The following is a 19,239-nucleotide window of genomic DNA, read 5'->3' as shown; positions in this document are numbered from 1 at the left end:
ATGGGCATTGAGTGATCCAGAACACTGAGAAGTTTATTTTTAACTTATATTTTTTGGAGTAAGGATGAGCCGGAGAGCTTTCCCTTCGCCTGCTGAGGCCGTGAGAAATCTCCCGGCCCCTGATCGTCTCAGAAATGTATCATGAGGTTTCCTTATAGATCTGTGTAACCAGGCCCAGCCTCATGTCCCATTAAACTCCCTGCAGTGAGTAAACATTGCTGAACAGCAGCTCAGAGAGGAAACGATCTCCGGAACTCCCCACTGGAGTTTGAAATTACATTAATATTTTACCAGTCAGTAACGGTCCGGGTGTTGGTCCATTATTATTCTGTTCTGGTCAAAACAAATGTCCCAATGAACAGGACGCTGTCTGACCCTGACAGCTCACCCTCAGTCCATCCCACCGGGCAGTCTGTATGATGGGAAATAATCATCAATCGAAAAGGAGGATTTGATTTTATTCATTTCAGGATTAAACATTTAATATTGAAATCATATTATTTCCAGACTGATAACAGCAAATAATTTCTTGTCAGAATCACATCTTGTATCATTTCACAACACCACATTTGTCGGGTAAAATATAATTCCTGTCTGCTTTTTTCCAAATTTATTTAAAGTATTCGATTGATATCAGTTACTTTAGTGAACTCATTGATGTCAATAGATAGTAAAATCAGGCGCGGTGAATAACGGGCGCCCGATCCGCTACCGCCCGTCTTAGGCCACCGCCAAACGTGAAACTCTAATTGACTCTAATTGACTTTTTATTTAATTTCGGATGGAAAGTCTTCAGACGTTTCTATGATTTAACTAATGTAACAATTAGATTCAGTGGGTATTTCATCCCGTTCTTCAGCTCCTCTCTGAATTTAGTCTGGGTCACAGCATAAATACACGTGTTGGTGCAGGAACTGAGAAGTTGAAGCATGAATCCGGTTGACTCAATGTCACTGACCGTATAGTACTGGGCGTTTGTTATATGCGGAGAGATAAAATAAAAAACGAGTGTGCTTCATAACAATATAAAACTGCCTGATATACTGAAGAGTAAAATGATGGATTTCCTTCGGTTCTCCATCTCTGGATCCTTGTGATTCTCTCCATTGCTGCGGCCCCGGAGTCCCCTGCGGACTCTACTGGCCGCTAAAATGTGCCTGGCGGTGAGAACATTGAACAGTAAAATCAGAATGAATGGAAGACAAGGCATAAACACAAGATTAAACAAGTCAAACGCTGCCCATGCGGGTGAAGTGAAAAGGGTCGATTTCCAGGCACAACCCCGGGGTACATTGTCCATTATATATTCAGGGTCAAATGCAAAGTAGAAGGGAATGTTTAGCAAACAGCTCAGCGCACTCACCACCCCGATAACAACAGCCGCCGTTTTCTCGGTGCAATATTTTGTTTTCAGCTTCTGACAACAAATGGCCACAAATCGATCAAAGGTGAAAGCGACTGTGAACCAGACAGAGGTCGATATGGCCGCAAAACTCAGGGTGAGAATGAGACGACACACGGGGGTAATGGTCAAGAATGAAACTGGGAAATAAATCTCAACAATGCGCCACATTATGACATCAGTGATAACGACCAGGAGATCGGCCGCCGCCATTCCCACCAGGTAGCGAGTGATACATTTGGAGAGTCCGCACTTTCCTCGGGACAGGATCACAATCGCCACCAAGTTAACTGTAAGAAAGAGAAACGGAAGGAGAGAAATTACTGATCAGACCTAGAGCCAAAGCAGCAGTTTGAGAGGATCTGGGGTGAAATTTCCAGCTTTTTTGCTGCATCAAACGGTGGAAACTGATTCACTGACCTGGGCAGCGCTTTTGGGCAAAAAAAAGTTTTTAGACACAATTTTCAATCATGCATTGGGAAATTGATACAGAACGTGAATAAAATGATCACCGGATCGACTGGAAGGGCCGAGTGAGGGGGAAGTGCCAGTGGGGAAGGGAGAAGGGGCTGAAATGTGCGGGAATCCAACGGGCAAAATTCGGATTTGGCTCCAGAGGGACGGGAAAGTGAGCGAGGGCCGGAAAGGTGAGGGGACAGGAAGAGCTGCTGTTGGGTTTGTTGCTGTGGTTGAAGAGAGCCGACAGGGGCTGGCACAAAACGGGAAAGACCGAGATCCGCGGCGGTGTTTTTGAGGCTTTGAATCGGATTGGAAGAGGCAGCTGGAGGCCGAGCCAGTGAGAGAGAGGGAGGGATACGAGGAAAAGGACATGGACGAGGTGGAGGGGAGTGAGGAGCAGATGGTTTGGGAAAGGGGATAAACAGAAGTAACGGATGAGGAGACAGAGGATTCAATGCAGTGGGTGGAGAGGGTGGGATTCACAGGGAGAGACTGCAGCAGAGTGTGAGAGGAAATCTATTTTATAGGTCCCACTCACACAATCCAAACAATAAATTCAACCATTGATTTCTGTGGTTATTGTTGTCAGGGAATATTTCGTTCATTACATAATGTTTCAATAAATTGACTTTGCACATTTGATGAAAACTCAATCAAAATGCATTAATTGAATTAGCTTCGTTCTTTAATGAATTAAGCTGACACATAGCTTCTAGAATAGAGTATCCTAATAATTCAATGCGATCAAGAAATCACTGATTTTATTCTTTGAATGCATTTCAATTAAATTCAAGTAAATTGAACATTCACGTAAACAGACTGAGGACCTGATAGCGATAACCACATCCGGAGCGAGCACAATAAAACTCTCACAATCTGACAACATCCTAATAACACCTTCAAGTGACATTTCCTTTACATAATTGCACTGGAAGTTTCAGCAGTTTATTCCGATGAATTATTCACAACACTGCTGCTCTCTATCTCTCTCTCATTCTCTGTGTGCCTCTCTCTCTCCCTTTCTCACGTTCCTTCTCCCCCTCTCTTTCGTTTTCCTTCTCAGTCACGTTCTCTTTCGCACCTCTCTATCTCTCCGCACTCTCTCTACTCTCTTTCTCAATGACCCTTTTCACATCCGAGTAAATCCTAACATCCCGCGCCTGCTTTCTCCTCACCAGCCCAGCGTTCCAACGATCCTATTCTTGGTGTAAGTTTGTTAAATGGTGAACCCTCTGTGAACAGTTTAATGTTTCTACAGATCATCCCGTTCTCCACCTGTTCACCTACACTGTTCACTTCATCCGCAATGCATGGAGTGAACAGAATCGAATCCCTCTCCCAGACACACCTCACAACAATTGAAATTCCTTCTCCTGTAATTACAAAGTACAGCGTTAGATGGCGGCATTGTTCAATTAACAAAACACCAACATCACCGCTGCTGCTAAAAATCTACAGATAAATGGAAGGGCTCATGATTCCAACAGATAAAGTGCAAACTGATACAACATAACATCAAAACATTGCATTTTACAGTGAATTCATCGACAGTGAAGCAGAGAATGAGGTGTAAAAGTATCAGCAGCAAACTCAGTTCAATGGGCAGACATCTGAAGCGGCGTCAGATACACACACAATTAAATAAACTTTCAGAATAGTGATAAACAATAAATACATTGAAATCCCAGTTAAACTGAACCATATTATTGTGGAGGGAAGGCATTGCGCTGCCTCCTTGTAACACTGAGACCGTGAGCTGTCTCATTATCAATCACTAAAAACACGTTAATGAAAAAAATATTCCAGGACAGGTTAGTTCCGCAACATGAAACTGTGAACAACTCCTGATGGTCTGATACCAGCTCTTAGCCCAGACACCTGATTCCAATACAATCAGCACAGAGAATAATCCAGTAACAATGCCAGAATTGTATAAACAAAATCGTAAAGCATATAATGCAGCTGCTCCAAGACCAAAAGAGCAGAGACTGAGAACAGAACAGTCCACTGTGTAATACATGATGGGAGAAAAAAAAAGTATCAAGTACAGCAGCAGATTTAATATCGATTTACACCATGAACAGCTGAGATAATGGGTTACCTGGGATTCCAACGGCTGCGAGAACTGGATAATAAATACATTCTATCAGATACATTACTGAATATCCCATTTCTGCGAGAAGCAATGATTTCTGTTGGCCTGGAAACCGCAGCTCCGGCAGGCACTCTGTGTGGATTCATTACAGCGATCCCTGATTTATACAGGGGGTAAATCTCCACTGACACGGTTATACCCCTGATCATTGCTATTAGTTACAGTCATTTGAACAAACAGGCCACATCAGCAGCTTTGACTCCGATGTAAATGATGACGTGGATATATCACAAACTTCTCAAAGTTCAGAACCTTGTCTTAATGAGACTTCTCTCAGGAATAAAGTTAAAAGCTGTGCTCAGAAAGGACTGGTCCAACAATGAGCGGCTTCATTTACAGTTTTCATATAATTGTATTGATCATGTTCACTTTTACCGATTCAATTATAAATTTTATAGATTTCTCCACATTATACATTGAAACCAGGGACACAAGCAGACCCGTTTCACTCTGTTCCTGCAGTTTCCCAGTGAAAATATGAATGTTGACACGAAGACAGCCTCTAAAAGAGACACCATCCTTTCAGGCAGTGCTTAACAACACTCCGTGTGAAAAATGTTCTCCTTATTTCCCCTCAAGTTGTTTTGCCAATTATTGAAAACCGATGACCTCTGGTTATCAATCCAATTATTTAATTACCCCTATTTGCTCTATAAAAACGCCTCATTATTTTGATTACCTCTTTTTGATCTCCCCTTAACCTTTTCTGCTCTAAGGAGAACAAGCCCAGCTTCTCCAGTCTCTCCACATAACTGAAGTCCCTCATCCCTGGTATCACACTGGTAAATCTCGTCGGTGCCCTCTCCAAGGCCTTTACATCCTTCTTAAAGTGTGGTGCCCAGTGCTGTACACAATACTCCAGCTGAGGCCTAACCAGCCTTTTGTAAAGGTTTAACATGACTTCCCTATTTGTGTATTCAATGCCCCTCTTTACAAACCCATGTATCCCATCCGCTTGCTTAACCAACTTATCAACTTGACCTGCCACCTTCAAAGATTTGTGAATATGCGCCCCCAGGTCCCTCTGCTCTTCCACCACCCTCAAAATAGTACATTGAGTTCCATCGAGTTACTTCAAAACCACAGCACAGAAACTGGCCATTCGGCCCAACTTGTTTATGCCAGCATGTATGCCCCATACGAGCCTCCTCCCTCCCTACTCCATCTAACCCTATCAGGACGCGATATTCCATTATGCCTCTTGTGCTTATCTAGCTTCCCCTTAAATACATCTACGTTATTTCCCTCAACTGCTCCTTGTGGTAGCGCATTGCCCATTCTTACCACTCATTCGGTAAAGAAGTTTTACCTGAATTCCATATTGGATTTATTAGTGACAGTCTTATATTTATGAACTCTAATTTTATACTCCCTCCCAAGTGGAAGCATTTTCTCTTCATCTACCCGACCAAATTCTATCATTATCTTAAAGACTTCTATCAGGTCACCCCTCAGCCTTCTCTTTTCAAAAGAAAAGAGTCCCAGCCTGTTCAGCCTTTCCTGATTAGGATATCCCCTCAGTTCTGGTATCATCCCTGTGAATCTTTTCTGCACCCTCTCCAATCCCTGTATACCCTTTCTATAAAATGGAGACCAGACTGTGCACAATAATCCAAGTGTGGCCGAACCAAGGCTCCACACAAGTTTAACGTAACTTCTTTGTTTATCAATTCTATCCCTCGAGAATTCAACCCCAGTGTTTGACTCGCCTTTTTGTAAACCTGCGTCGCTACTTTTAGTGATTGGTCTGTTTGTGCCACAAGATTTTATTAAAATTTCAAAATATGCTTTATTTCATAAAATTTAATGATACACACATGTCAATAAAAATGTCACAATTACCGTTCAAAACAATACAACACAGATCGTGCACACTAAGATCTCATTATTACAATTCAAATCACAGTACAGATCTTCTAATACATTCTGTACCATACAAAGTGACATGTCCTTACATGGTCGCCTTTCCTCAAAGAACCTTTACGTAGGCAGCAGCTCACTTCAGTGCGTCCCTCAGAACATACTCCTGGACCTTGGAGTGTGCCATTCGGCAACAGTCGGTCGTGGACAGCTCCTTCAACTGGAATCCAAGCAGGGAGTGGCCCTGGGAGTCCTCAACATTGACTCTGGTACCCATGAAATCTCATGGCATCAGGTCAAACATTGGCAAGGAAACCTCCTGCTGATTACCACCTACCGTCCTCCCTCTGCTGATGAATCAGTCCTCCTCCATGTTGAGCACCACTTGGAGGAAGCACTAAGGGTAGCAAGGGCACAAAATGTACTCTGGATGGGCGAATTCAATGTCCATCACCAAGAGTGGCTCGGTAGAGCCACTACTGACCGAGCTGGCCGAGTCCTGAAGGATATAGCTGGCAGACTGGGCCTGCGGCAGGTGGTGAGCGAACCAACACGAGGGAAAACCTGCTTGACCTCGTCCTCACCAATCTACCTGTCGCAAATGCATTTGTCAATTACAGTATTGGTCGGAGGGACCAGCGCATCGTCCTCGTGGAGATGAAGTCCCGTGTTCGCACTGAGGACACCATTCAACGTGTTGTGTGGCACTACCAACGTGCTAAATGGGATAGATTCAGAACATAGCATCATAGAATCACAGAAGTTTACAACATGGAAACAGCCCCTTCGGCCCAACATGTCCATGTCGCCCAGTTTATAACACTAAGCTAGTCCCAATTGCCTGCACTTGGCCCATATCCCTCTATACCCATCTTATCCATGTAAATGTCCAAATGCTTTTTAAAAGTCAAAATTGTACCCGCCTCTACTACTGCCTCTGGCAGCTCGTTCCAGACACTCACCACCCTTTGAGTGAAAAAAATTGTCCCTCTGGACCCTTTTGTATCTCTCCCCTCTCACCTTAAATCTATGCCCCCTCGTTATAGACTCCCCTACCTTTGGGAAAAGATTTTGACTATCGACCTTATCTATGCCCCTCATTATTTTATAGACTTCTATAAGATCACCCCGAAACCTCCTACTCTCCAGGGAAAAAAGTCTCCGTCTATCCAACCTCTCCCTATAAGTCAAACCATCAAGTCCCGGTAGCATCCTAGTAAATCTTTTCTGCACTCTTTCTAGTTTAACAATATCCTTTCTATAATAGGGTGACCAGAACTGTACACAGTATTCCAAGTGTGGCCTAACTAATGTCTTGTACAACTTCAACAAGACATCCCAACTCCTGTATTCAATGTTCTGACCAATGAAACCAAGCATGCTGAATGCCTTCTTCACCACCCTATCCACCTGTGACTCCACTTTCAAGGAACTATGAACCTGTACTCCTAGATCTCTTTGTTCTTTAACTCTCCCCAACGCCCTACCATTAACGGAGTAGGTCCTGGCCCGATTCGATCTACCAAAATGCATCACCTCACATTTATCTAAATTTAACTCCATCTGCCATTCATCGGCCCACTGGCCCAATTTATCAAGATCCCGTTGCAATCCGAGATAACCTTCTTCACTGTCCACAATGCCACCAATCTTGGTATCATCTGCAAACTTACTAACCATGCCTCCTAAATTCTCATCCAAATCATTAATATAAATAACAAATAACAGCGGACCCAGCACCGATCCCTGAGGCACACCGCTGGACACAGGCCTCCAGTTTGAATAACAACCCTCTACAACCACCCTCTGTCTTCTGCCGTCAATCCAATTTGTATCCAATTGGCTACCTCACCTTGGATCCCGTGAGTTCTAACCTTATCTAACAACCGACTATGCGGTACCTTGTCAAAGGCTTTGCTAAAGTCCATGTAGACCACGTCTACTGCACAGCCCTCATCTATCTTCTTGATCTAGCAGCTCAAAACTGGGCATCCGTGAGGCAATGTGAGCCAGCGGCAGCAGCAGAATTGTATTTCAGCACAATTTGTAACCTCATGGCCCAGCATATTCCTCACTCTACCATTACCAACAAGCCAGGGGATCAATCCTAGTTCAATGAAGGGTGTAGAAGAGTATGCCAGGGGCAGCACCAGGCGTACCTAAAAATGAGGTGCCAACCTGGTGAAGCTACAACTCAGGACGACATGCATGCTAAACAGCGGAAGCAACATGCTACAGACAGAGCTAAGCGAGTTCACAACCAACGGCTCAGATCAAAGCTCTGCAGTCCTGCCACATCCAGTCGTGAATGGTGGTGGACAATTAAACAACTAACGGGAGGAGGAGGCTCTGTGAACATCCCCATCCTCAATGATGGTGGAGTCCAGCACATGAGTGCAAAAGACAAGGCTGAAGCGTTTGCAACCATCTTCAGCCAGAAGTGCCGAGTAGATGATCCATCTCTGCCTCCTCCTGATATCTCCACCATCACAGAAGCCAGTCTTCAGCCAATTCGATTCACTCCAAGTGATATCAAGAAACGGCTGAGAGCAGTGGCGACAGCAAAGGCTATGGGCCCCGACAACATCCCGACTGTCGTGCTGAAGTCTGGTGTTGCAGAACTAGCTGCGCCTCTAGCCAAGCTGTTCCAGTACAGCTACAACACTGGCATCCACCCGACAATGTGGAAAATTGCACAGGTGTGTCCTGTCCACAAAAAGCAAGACAAATCCAATCCGGTCAATTACCGCCCTATCAGTCCACTCTCAATCATAAACAAAGTGATGGAAGGTGTCGTCGACAGTGCTATCAAGCGGCACTTACTCACCAATAACCTGCTCACCGATGCTCAGTTTGGGATCCGCCAGGACCACTCGACTCCAGACATCATTACAGCCTTGGTCCAAACATGGACAAATGAGCTGAATTACTGAGGTGAGGAGAGAGTGACTGCACTTGACATCAAGGCAGCATTTGACCGAGTGTGGCACCAAGGAGCCGTCGTAAAATTGAAGTCAATGGGAATCAGGGGGGAAACTCTCAAGTGGCTGGAGTCATACCGAGCTCAAAGGAAGATGGTAGTTGTTGTTGGAGGCCAATCATCTCAGCCCCAGGGCATTGCTGCAGGAGTTCCTCAGGGAAGTGTCCTAGCCCCAAGCATCTTCAGTTGCTTCATCAATGACCTTCCCTCCATCATAAGGTCAGAAATGTGGATGTTCACTGATGATTCCTCAGTGTTCAGTTCCATTCGCATCCCATCAAATAATGAAGCAATCCGAGCCCGTTTGCAGCAAGACCTGGACAACATCCAGGCTTGGGCTCATAAGTGGCAAGGAAAATTCGCGCCAGACAATTGCCAGGCAATGACCATCTCCAACAAGAGAGAGTCTAACCACCTCTCCTTGACATTCAACGGCATTACCATCGCCAAATCCCCAACCATCAACATCCTGGGGGTCACCATTGACCAGAAACTTAAATGGTCCAGCCACGTAAATACTGTGGCGACAAAAGCAGGTCAGAGGCTGGGTATTCTGCAGCGAGTGACTCACCTCCTGACTCCCCAAAGCCTTTGCACCATCGACGAGGCACAAGTCAGGAGTGTGTTGGAATACTCTCCACTTGCCTGGATGAGTGCAGCTCCAACAACACTCAAGAAGCTCGTCACCATCCAGGACAAAGCAGCCCGCTTGATTGGCACCCCATCCATCACCCTAAACATTCACTCCCTTCACCACCGGCGCACTGTGGCTGCAGTGTGTACAGTCCACAGGATGCACTGCAGCAACTCGCCAAGGCTTCTTCGACAGCACCTCCCAAACCCGCGACCTCTACCACCTAGAAGGACAAGAGCAGCAGGTATATAGGAACAACAGCACCTGCACGTTCCCCTCCAAGTCACACACTATCCCGACTTGGAAATATATCACCGTTACTTCATCATCGCTGGGTCGAAATCCTGGAACTCCCGTCCTAACAGCATCGTGGGTGAACCTTCACCCAACGGACTGCAGCGTTTCAAGACGGCGGTTCACCACCACCATCTCAAGGGCAATTAGGGATGGGCAATAAATGCCGGCCTCGCCAGCGATGCCCACATCCCATGAAGGAATAAAGAAAACACACGTAGCGTTGTAAATAAAGTTCGTGAGCTGCAGGCTCAAGTCGCCACATGGGACTATGATCTAGTGGCAATAACAGAGACGTGCTTCAAAGAAGGGGAGGATAATATTTAAAAATATTTATATAAAAAGTCGTCACCTTGTCGCTCGGTTGAAAATGTAGTCAACTTGAAATTGTAGTAAGCAGTGAGGAGGATAGTAGCAGACTTCAGACAGACTGGTAATAAAATGGGCAGACACATGGCAGATGATATTTAATACAGAGACGTGTGAAGAGATGCATTTTGAGAGGAAGAATGAGGCGAGGCAATATAAACTAAATAGTGCAATTTGAAAGGTGTTGCAGGAACAGACAGACCTGGGGGTGTATGTGCACAAATCATGAAAGGTGGCAGTACAAGTCAATAAATCTGTTAAATAAAACTTATAGGATCATTGGCATTAAAAATAGAGGCATAGTGAAAAGAAGCAAAGAGGTTATTCTAATACTTTATAAATCATTGTTTGACCGCAGCTGAAGTGTTGCGTCCAATTCTGGGCACAACATTTTCGGAAGGATGTCAAGACCTTACAGAAGGTACAGAGGAAATTTATTGGAATGATACCAAGGATAGGGAACGTCAATTAATTGCAGGGACTAGAGACTCTGGAATTGTTCTCCTTCGAGCAGAGAATGTTAAAGGGCCATTTAATAGAGGTGTTCAAACTCATGAAGGGTTTTGATAGAGTAAATAAGGAGAACATGTTTCCACTGGCAGAAGAGTCGGTGGCCAGAGGGTCAGATTGAAATTTTTTGGCAAAAGAACCAGAGGCGAGATGAGGAGAATTTGTGTACACAGTGAGGCCTATCAAGATGTCCGTTTGCAAATAATTCCAATAATCCATGGTCACTTTCAAAAGGTGGCCTTGAGCCTATTGACACAAAACAGCGTGAAAAGTTCTTCAAAATGCACAAAAGCCCCGGTTTGGGACAGAGTGAAACCGTCACTGAAAGATAAAGGAAAGCAGCTGGGTTGGGTGTGTGTCCAAACATTGTGCATTTTTACAGATTCTCACATCTCCACACCATGAAACAGAATTGCATTAGAAGTGTCGGAGCTCTATTATGGAATGGATGGATGCATTAACGGTGGGAATTGATATGGAAACATCGGGGATTAAAAGCTTCATGCTGATCCCAACGGGCAACTGCAGCACTGAGTTTATTGAAGGACATTAGTCTCCACCCACTGTGCAGATCGATATCTCAGTGATATGGTCAGCTCTAGCATACTGAAAGAGGAAGTGGAGTCTAAATAATGAGAACCGAATGGTGTTAGAATCCACTGGAAACCGGTACTTTGAGAGACATTTTACTCACTGTCACGAACATCATAATATGAGTGTCATCGCTTTGGAGGGCGGACTAAAAATACAAGATAAATAAGTAAAGAATTTGAAAATATTATGTGGTACATTTTGGTAGAAGGATTAAGGAGGCCACATACTCCCTGGAAAATAAGCGTCTAAATTGGACACAGGAGCGAAGCAATGTAGGGGTCCAGATTCACAAATCATTAACAGCAGCAAATAAAGTTAACAAGGCCTAAAATTGCAAACAAAGCACTGGGGTTCATTTCTAGAGCAATAGAATTGAAAAGCAGGTGAGTTATGTTAAACTTATATAGAACCTTGGTTAGACCACACTTAGAATACTGTGCACACTTCTGGTCGCCATATTAAAAAAAGGATGCAGAGGCAGTGTAGAAGGTGCAAAAAAGATTCACAAGAATGAAACCAGAACTGAGTGGTTACGCCCATCAGGAAAGATTGAACATGCTGGGGATCTTTTCTCGAGGAAAGAGAAGGCTGAGGGGTGAGATGATAGAGGTTTTAAACATTATAAAGTGGTTCGATAGGGTAATCGTAGAGAAGATATTTCCACTTGTGAGACAGTCCAAATCCAGGAGCCCTATATATAGAATAGTCACAATAAATCCAATAGGGAATTCAGGAGAAACTTCTTTACACAGAGAGTGGTGAGAATGTGAAACTTGTTACCACATGGAGTAGTTAGGGCGAATAGTATAGATGCCTTTAAGGGGAGGCTAGATAGGTACATGAGAGATAAAGGTGTAGAAGGAAATGCTGATCGGGTTAGCTGATGTAGGATGGGGCGAGACTCGCGTGGAGCATAAACACCGGCACAGACCAGTTACGCCGAATGGACTGTTTCCATGCTGTAAATTCTATATAACATCAGGTTGAAGTTACCAGTGAGAGCAAATACATAAAAAGGAAACCTGAGGTTAAACATTTTGAACGTAAATTCACTGTGTTAATCTTTCTGATATGCTTTCAACTGAAAGTTAATTTCAAATAATTAATTAATTATTTGAAAACCACCAATATTCGAGGTGTAGTAACAGACTTGATGTGGAATTAGCGAACAAATGTTATCTGTTTTTAATATAATGGGTCATTTGCTGGCTCTCTCTGCCTTCCGGATGTTTATGCCTCTCTCTGTTTTTTTTCTCTGTTTTTTTTCCCTGTTTGTTTTTTTGTTGAATGTGTATTCGGGGGTTCTGCAGGTGACACCTCTCTGTCTGAACACGGTGATTGCCTTGGCAACGGGCAGTTGCAGGGGCAGTCTGTAAACAGCATGTATTGTTCTATATGTATAAATGCGTAGGCTTCAAGGAGCTCCTGAAACATTTACCTGAGGAAGGAGGAAGTCTCCGAAAGCTTGTGAATTTAAAATAAAATTGCTGGACTATAACTTGGTGTTGTAAAATTGTTTACAATAGTAACAGACTTATTCATGGTCATTGATTTATTAATAAATTCAATTCAATTCACTTAAAATACGTAGACATATTTAATATTGCAACTAATATCGCCTAAGCCATGAATAAGGAGATGTATTTAGGTACAGCATTCAATCAGAATGGGAGAAAGCAGAGGAAACAAACAGTCTCACGGCAAGAGGAGGACAGTACATGAGGAAACTGACCATTCACAATTTCACCTGGTTTGGGGCCCGGAATGGAAGTTGTGTAGTCAGCTGTTTACACCGAATAAGGTCAAGGGAGCAGGAGGTGGGTCTAATGGGCAAGCTCAGCTCGGAAAGTACATGCGTGGAGATCGGAGGGAAACTCGAAAAAGGCTCAGGATCAGGGCTGGAAGATGGGGGAGCCTTAGGAGAGGTTGGGCGTGGTGATATTGGGAATTGTGGGATGCAGCACAGGCATCTGAATGGATGGTCTTAATCTTAGTGACTTCGGTTATGTAGAGAGACTGGAAAAACTGGGATTGTTCTCCTTAGAGCAGAGAAGGTTAAGTGGAGATTTAATAGGGGTGTTCAAAATTATGAGGGGTTTTGTTCGAGTGTGTAGTGAGAAACTGTTTCCACTGGCAGGAGGGTCGGGAATCAGAGGATACAGATTTATGTTAATTGGCAAAAGAATCAGAAGGAGATGAGGATAAATTTTGTTACGCCACAAGTAGTTATGATCTGGAATGGTGGTGGAAGCAGATTCAATAGTAACTTCCAAAAGTGGATTGGATAGAAAGTTGTAAAGGGAAAGAATGCAGAGCGATGTGGAAAGATCAGGGGAGTGGGATTAATTTGATAGCTCATTTAAAAGCTGGCACATGCATGACGAGCCGAAAGGCCTTCCTCTGTGCTGTAAGACTTCATGAAGTTCACTAGGTCCTCGTATTTGTTGTTGGAGGAGAGTGTGGAGGGGGCTGGGAAAGAGATTTATGGAGATTGTGTGTTGTGGGCAAAAGAAGCTGGAGGTTATCTTTGGTCCCCAGGGTCATTCTGGAGCAGCAGGCGGTTTTCAGAGAGGACATCGTGCTTGTTCTAATTCTGGGTCAGCCATATCTGGTGATGGATGGCTGAACCAGTTGTGATCCAGATATGCTCAAGTCTGCACCCCTTGGAATTAAACCAGCAGGAACGATCAGGATAGAAGAGAGTAAACGTTTTACTCGGGGCAAAGGCATCAACGGTTGAAGAACGGGAGTGGTTGAGAAGTTACACAGCCGCAGAAGTATGATGACAAATGGCGGGTCAAAGTCGAGGCAACAGGGAGTGTGAAAGTGTTTATTCCAAAGTTGGAACGCAGAAGTAATTTGATTTGAAGTAAGTAAGGAGATGTGGGTTATGATGGTTGCAAGGAAGTGACTAATGCCTTGGCAGTGTACAACTCTGGGCACCACACTTTCGGAAGGATGTCAAGGTCTTGGAGAGGGTAACGAGGAGATTTACCCGGATGATACCAGGGATGAGGGACTTCAGTTGTGTGGAGAGATTGGAGAAGCTGGGGTTGTTCTTCTGAGACCAGGTAAGTGTAAAGGCAGACCGAATAGAGGAATACAAAATAATGAGGGGCTTTGATCGAGAAACTAGAGTGAAACTTTTTCCGCTGGCAAGTGGTCTTCAACCAGAGGTCACAGATTTCAAAGAGTTGGCAAAAGAACTAGAGGGAAATGAGGAGAAATGTTTACATAAAGAGGTTTGCGAAGATCTGGAACACACTACCTGAAAGGGTGATGGAAGCAGATTCCATAGGAACTTTCAAAGGGCAATTGGACATGTACTTGAAGGGGACTAATTTGCAGGGTTATGGAGAAAATAATTGGGGTGTGTTACTAATTTGGATAGCTCGTTCAAGGAGCCAGCATAGACTCGACGGGCGGAAAGGCCTCCTTCCACGTTGTAAGATTCTATGATTCTATGATTCTTGTCAACTTGAAATTTTAGTAAGCAATGAGAAGGATATCGGCAGAGCTCAGGATGACATTGGTAGATTGGTGAAAAGGGGAAACACGTGGCAGATGACATTTAATGTAGAGAAGTGTGAAGTGATGTATTTTGAAAGAAGAGTGAGAAGAGGCAATATTACCTAAATGATCAAATTGCACAGCGGGAGCATTAACAGAGAGACCTGGGGATACACATACACAAATCTTTGAAGGTGGTAGTTGGAGATTAAACGGTAAATGCCGACCCTCCTGCCAGTGGAAACAGTCTCTCCCCAACTTCTCGATTAAAACCTTTCATTATTTTTTTCTGAGCAACGGGCAGCAGTAGCACTGTGTTTATTTCAGGACATTAGTCTCACACACTGTGCAGATCTACATCTGTGATATGGTCAACTCCAGCACACTGAAGGAGGAGGTGGAGTCTAAATAATGAGAACAGAATGGTGTTTGAACTCACTGGGAACCGATACTTTTACAAACAGTTTACTCATTGTTACAAATGTCACAATTCGGGTGAACGGTATGGAAGGAGGAAGTAAATTGAACATGAATAAGTAAAGAATCTGAAAATATTGCAGGCAGAATTTAACAGTGATATCAAATACTTAGAACGGAAGCGCTTCACCTCGGACAAAGAGGAAGTTTAACCGCTGACAGTAAGGACAGTCAGCAGAACAAGAGTGTGTTTAAACACACTGAATGAAAATTCATTGTGCCAATCTATCTGATTTTCTTCCAATCGATGGTTATATTCATTAATTCTTTGAAAGCAACCACTATTAGAGGTGCAGTGACGGATATATTCTCAGGCATTCATTTATTAATAAAATATAATTCAAGAAACTTAAAATGAATAAAAATATTTAACATTGCAACTAACATCTCCGAAGCTTTCATTAAGGGAATCTATTTAGGGACAGCACTCAAACAGAATGGGAACCCCTGACAGTAAGAACATTGTAGCAGAACCAAGAATGCGTTGAAATATATTGAATGAAAATACATTGTGGCAATCTCTCTGATAGGCTTTTAACCGAGTAATTAATTAATTCTTTGAAATCCACCCCTAATAGTGGTGCAGGAGCACACTGATTATCAGGCATTCATTTATTAATGAAATTGAATTGAATTCACTTGAAATTGATGGAGATGTTTAATATTCCACCTAATATCTCCTAAGCTAGCAATAAGGGGATATATTAGATTGTGCCCCCTTGTTCTCCATTTCACCACCATAACTTAATAAGGTCTATCGAGAGGTGTAAATTTGTAACTAATTCCATTAATCCATGGTAATTATCAATAGGTGCACTTGGGTCTAATTACAAAAAACAGCATGAAAAGTTGGAGATAAGGGGTTAATGCTGAGCCCAACTTGCAGCTGCAGCACTGTGTTTATTGAGGAACATTAGTCTCCACCCACTGTGTAGATCTGTATCTTAGTGACATGGTCAATTCTAGCACACTGAAGGAGGAAGTGGAGTTAAAATAAATTCCTAGAGCTGAATGCCGTCAGAATTATTCACCAGAAACATTTAGTTGTACAGACAGTACACACACGCACATAAATATCACAAAACCCCTAAAATCGAGATGCAAGATGGAATAGAGGACGAAAAATAAGCAAGCAAACTGAAAATGGCCAGTACTGAAGAGAACAGTAAGAGTAGTTGGCTTCATGGCGGAAGACAGCGGTTTCAACTTAGCGGTGGGTTAGTTCAAAGAAAGAGGAACTTAAACTCTGACAGAGGGAACAATGTCTCAACACCAACTGAGTCGCTAAAAATATATTTACCAGATTATCCACTGAATGTGTTCAAATGTTTCTTCTCCCCATTTTTTTCTCTCTATCTCCCCCAAAGACGTGTATTCACGAAGGGAGTTGCTCAGGGCCGCCCTCCAATACCCCACCGCATTATCTGCTCATGTCTGAGTGCAGGGGGTTGATTCACCTGAGGTCAGCCGTGGTGACCCCTGGATAACTGCACCCTCCTAACGCGCATGCTCACTTCCAAGCATGGAACATTTCGTATCAGAGAATCAGAGAAGGTGACTGCACGGCAGGAGGTCATTCGGCCCATCGAGTCCGTGCTGGCTCGATGCATGAGCAATCCATCTAGTCCCACTGCCCCGCCAAAAATAGCAGGGCTCGTTCGAGATCAATTAAGATGCGATAAGGCGACACTTGGCCGATATTTCATTCAATGGCTTTGTGGCACTGAGCCCACTGGTATCGCCCCCACTCCACCCCGCCCCTCCCCCCCCCCACCTTGATAGAGATCAGCAAACTCAGCGGATGTCGATCGTGGAATTTTCCTTTTATATACATCTTACTCCTACACTGTAGACAGTAACTGGGCTATCGGGAGACCAATATCTCCCCTCTTCAGCCCGTCTCAAGGCGCCTCACGGGAGCGTTATCAAACAAAATGTGACACCGAGCCACTGAAGGAGATATTAGCTCAGGTGACCAACAGTTGGTCAAAGCTGCAGGTTTTAACAAACAGATTCTCATAGATTCAATTATCAAAGAAAAACTAGATCCGAGATACTTTAATACCGATATGAAGAGAGATTGTCCCCTCACCGTTACACTCCCCTCACCGTTACCCGCAGAGAATTCAGCACAAGCAAGCAACCGCTCTGAATGCTTTCCAATGCAGAAGGCTCCACACCAAATTATGAGTTACCGGAGTTCGGACACCGCCGGGTTCAGTCTCACTCTCCCGCTTACAGTTGCCCACTCAGACCGGGAATTGGTATAAAATTGTTTCACGACTCACCAAACAGCAATAAAAAGGCGGTTGTATCCATTTACGAAGAAGTGCTACTTTGAGGCATGAGAGCTGTGAGGAACGGCGACTGAATCACTTGCTCCAACTCACTGAAGGACAAACCCGGAAGAGTTGAGAGACTGAGAGCGGATACAGAGGCTGGGTGGGAATGAGTTGGTCCCCACAATTGAAGCAACAACACAGAGTTTTGTACAACCTGAAATAAGATGTGGCTTGGAACATTGCAATGATCTAACATGGCGGCCTTTGACTATTAGACGGTGATCATAGGATGAAGGGGTTAGAATGGACCATGTACCCAGAACAACACCGTAAATCATTTGTGTTCAGTTAGAACGATTGCTCCCATCATGGTCAGGATCTCTATTACTGGGAAGGGACCGTGTCCCACTTCAGGCACTCGGTGTCAGCATCAAGCACCCAAAATTCAGGCGCAGGACAGCAAAATGTAACAACAAAGTGCCTCAACCCAAACCTCAGGTGAGCTACTGTATCGATTATTGCTTTTCTATTTCCCAAAACAGCCCTCCCGTGGGCTAGTTTAGCGAGGTGTTGTCCGCATTAAATTACAGACGATTAAAAATAAAACTGGAACATCCAAACCCGGCAGCAATTTAGTTCCACGGAAGTCTGGTATAATGAATGTAGATGGATATGTTCAATGTGACTCTGATATTGAGTTGGTTTACTCTCTCATATCGCCCTAGTAACGACTGTGAGAATGAAAATACCACCTCCAGCTTTCTGCAACCGCCAATTTCAAACCGTTTATCGATAATAGAACCGAAACACAGCGCTCCGCACAAACCCTTACAGACTCGGGCTTCATATTCAAGGATTCCCAGAAACACGGAGCTTTCAAATAAACTCCGTTACAATTAACAGTCAGTAATATTCCTGCCTAAATACAGTCCCTTCTCTCACAAGTCAACCCGCCTTCTTCCATTTCAGTTCCAGACCCGATTCGATCTCCACACACATCCCCTCCCAGACGGGTTCAGCAGTTTATAAACACCTTATTCCAGCTGATTTGGAGAATCTCATGTGTTGGTGTTTGAGTTGTGACGCGGAGTTTCTCCGCCAGTGTTACAGTCTCAGACACTCTCGCCCTGAATCTGTAAAAAGAAATAACCGTGAACTGGGACTGGAGCCGAACACATCCCCAGTTACAGTGAGGCCCGGACACCCCATTCTCAGTGTTTTATATCAGACAGTCTCCCACCTTCATGTTCAGCACGAGAGAGAGACAAACACACACTGTCCGTCTCACACTTCCAATCGGTGTGTCTATATCACGCTTGCCAGCATTATCCAACCTACATACACAGCACCAGAGAGAGACAGACAGACACGATGAGAGAGAGAGACAGAGAAAGCGGAGAGACAGAGACAGACAGACATACACAGTGTCAGTTCCAGACTGAACTGTAAAGTTGCGTTTTATCCAGAAAGATCCCATTGTTGAGAAAGAAGGTGCAGTCTCATCTCTCACTGTTATTGTACCAGAGACAGACACATTATTAATCCCACACTGAGGGAAAGTGCAGAGAGTGAAAGAACAATGGGCTGCATTAAACCCTCTTTTGCCTGTTCTACCATCTGCAGTTATGCAGCTCAGGGCCGTTCGGCATTATTCTCAGTAGACCGAGAGTTTAACTCCGGTTAAATTAATCTATGATGTTTGCTGTCAGATAT

Source organism: Heptranchias perlo, unplaced genomic scaffold, assembly GCF_035084215.1.
Source record: "Heptranchias perlo isolate sHepPer1 unplaced genomic scaffold, sHepPer1.hap1 HAP1_SCAFFOLD_70, whole genome shotgun sequence".
NCBI classification, from domain to species: Eukaryota; Metazoa; Chordata; class Chondrichthyes; order Hexanchiformes; family Hexanchidae; genus Heptranchias; species Heptranchias perlo.
This window is presented reverse-complemented; position numbering follows the sequence as displayed.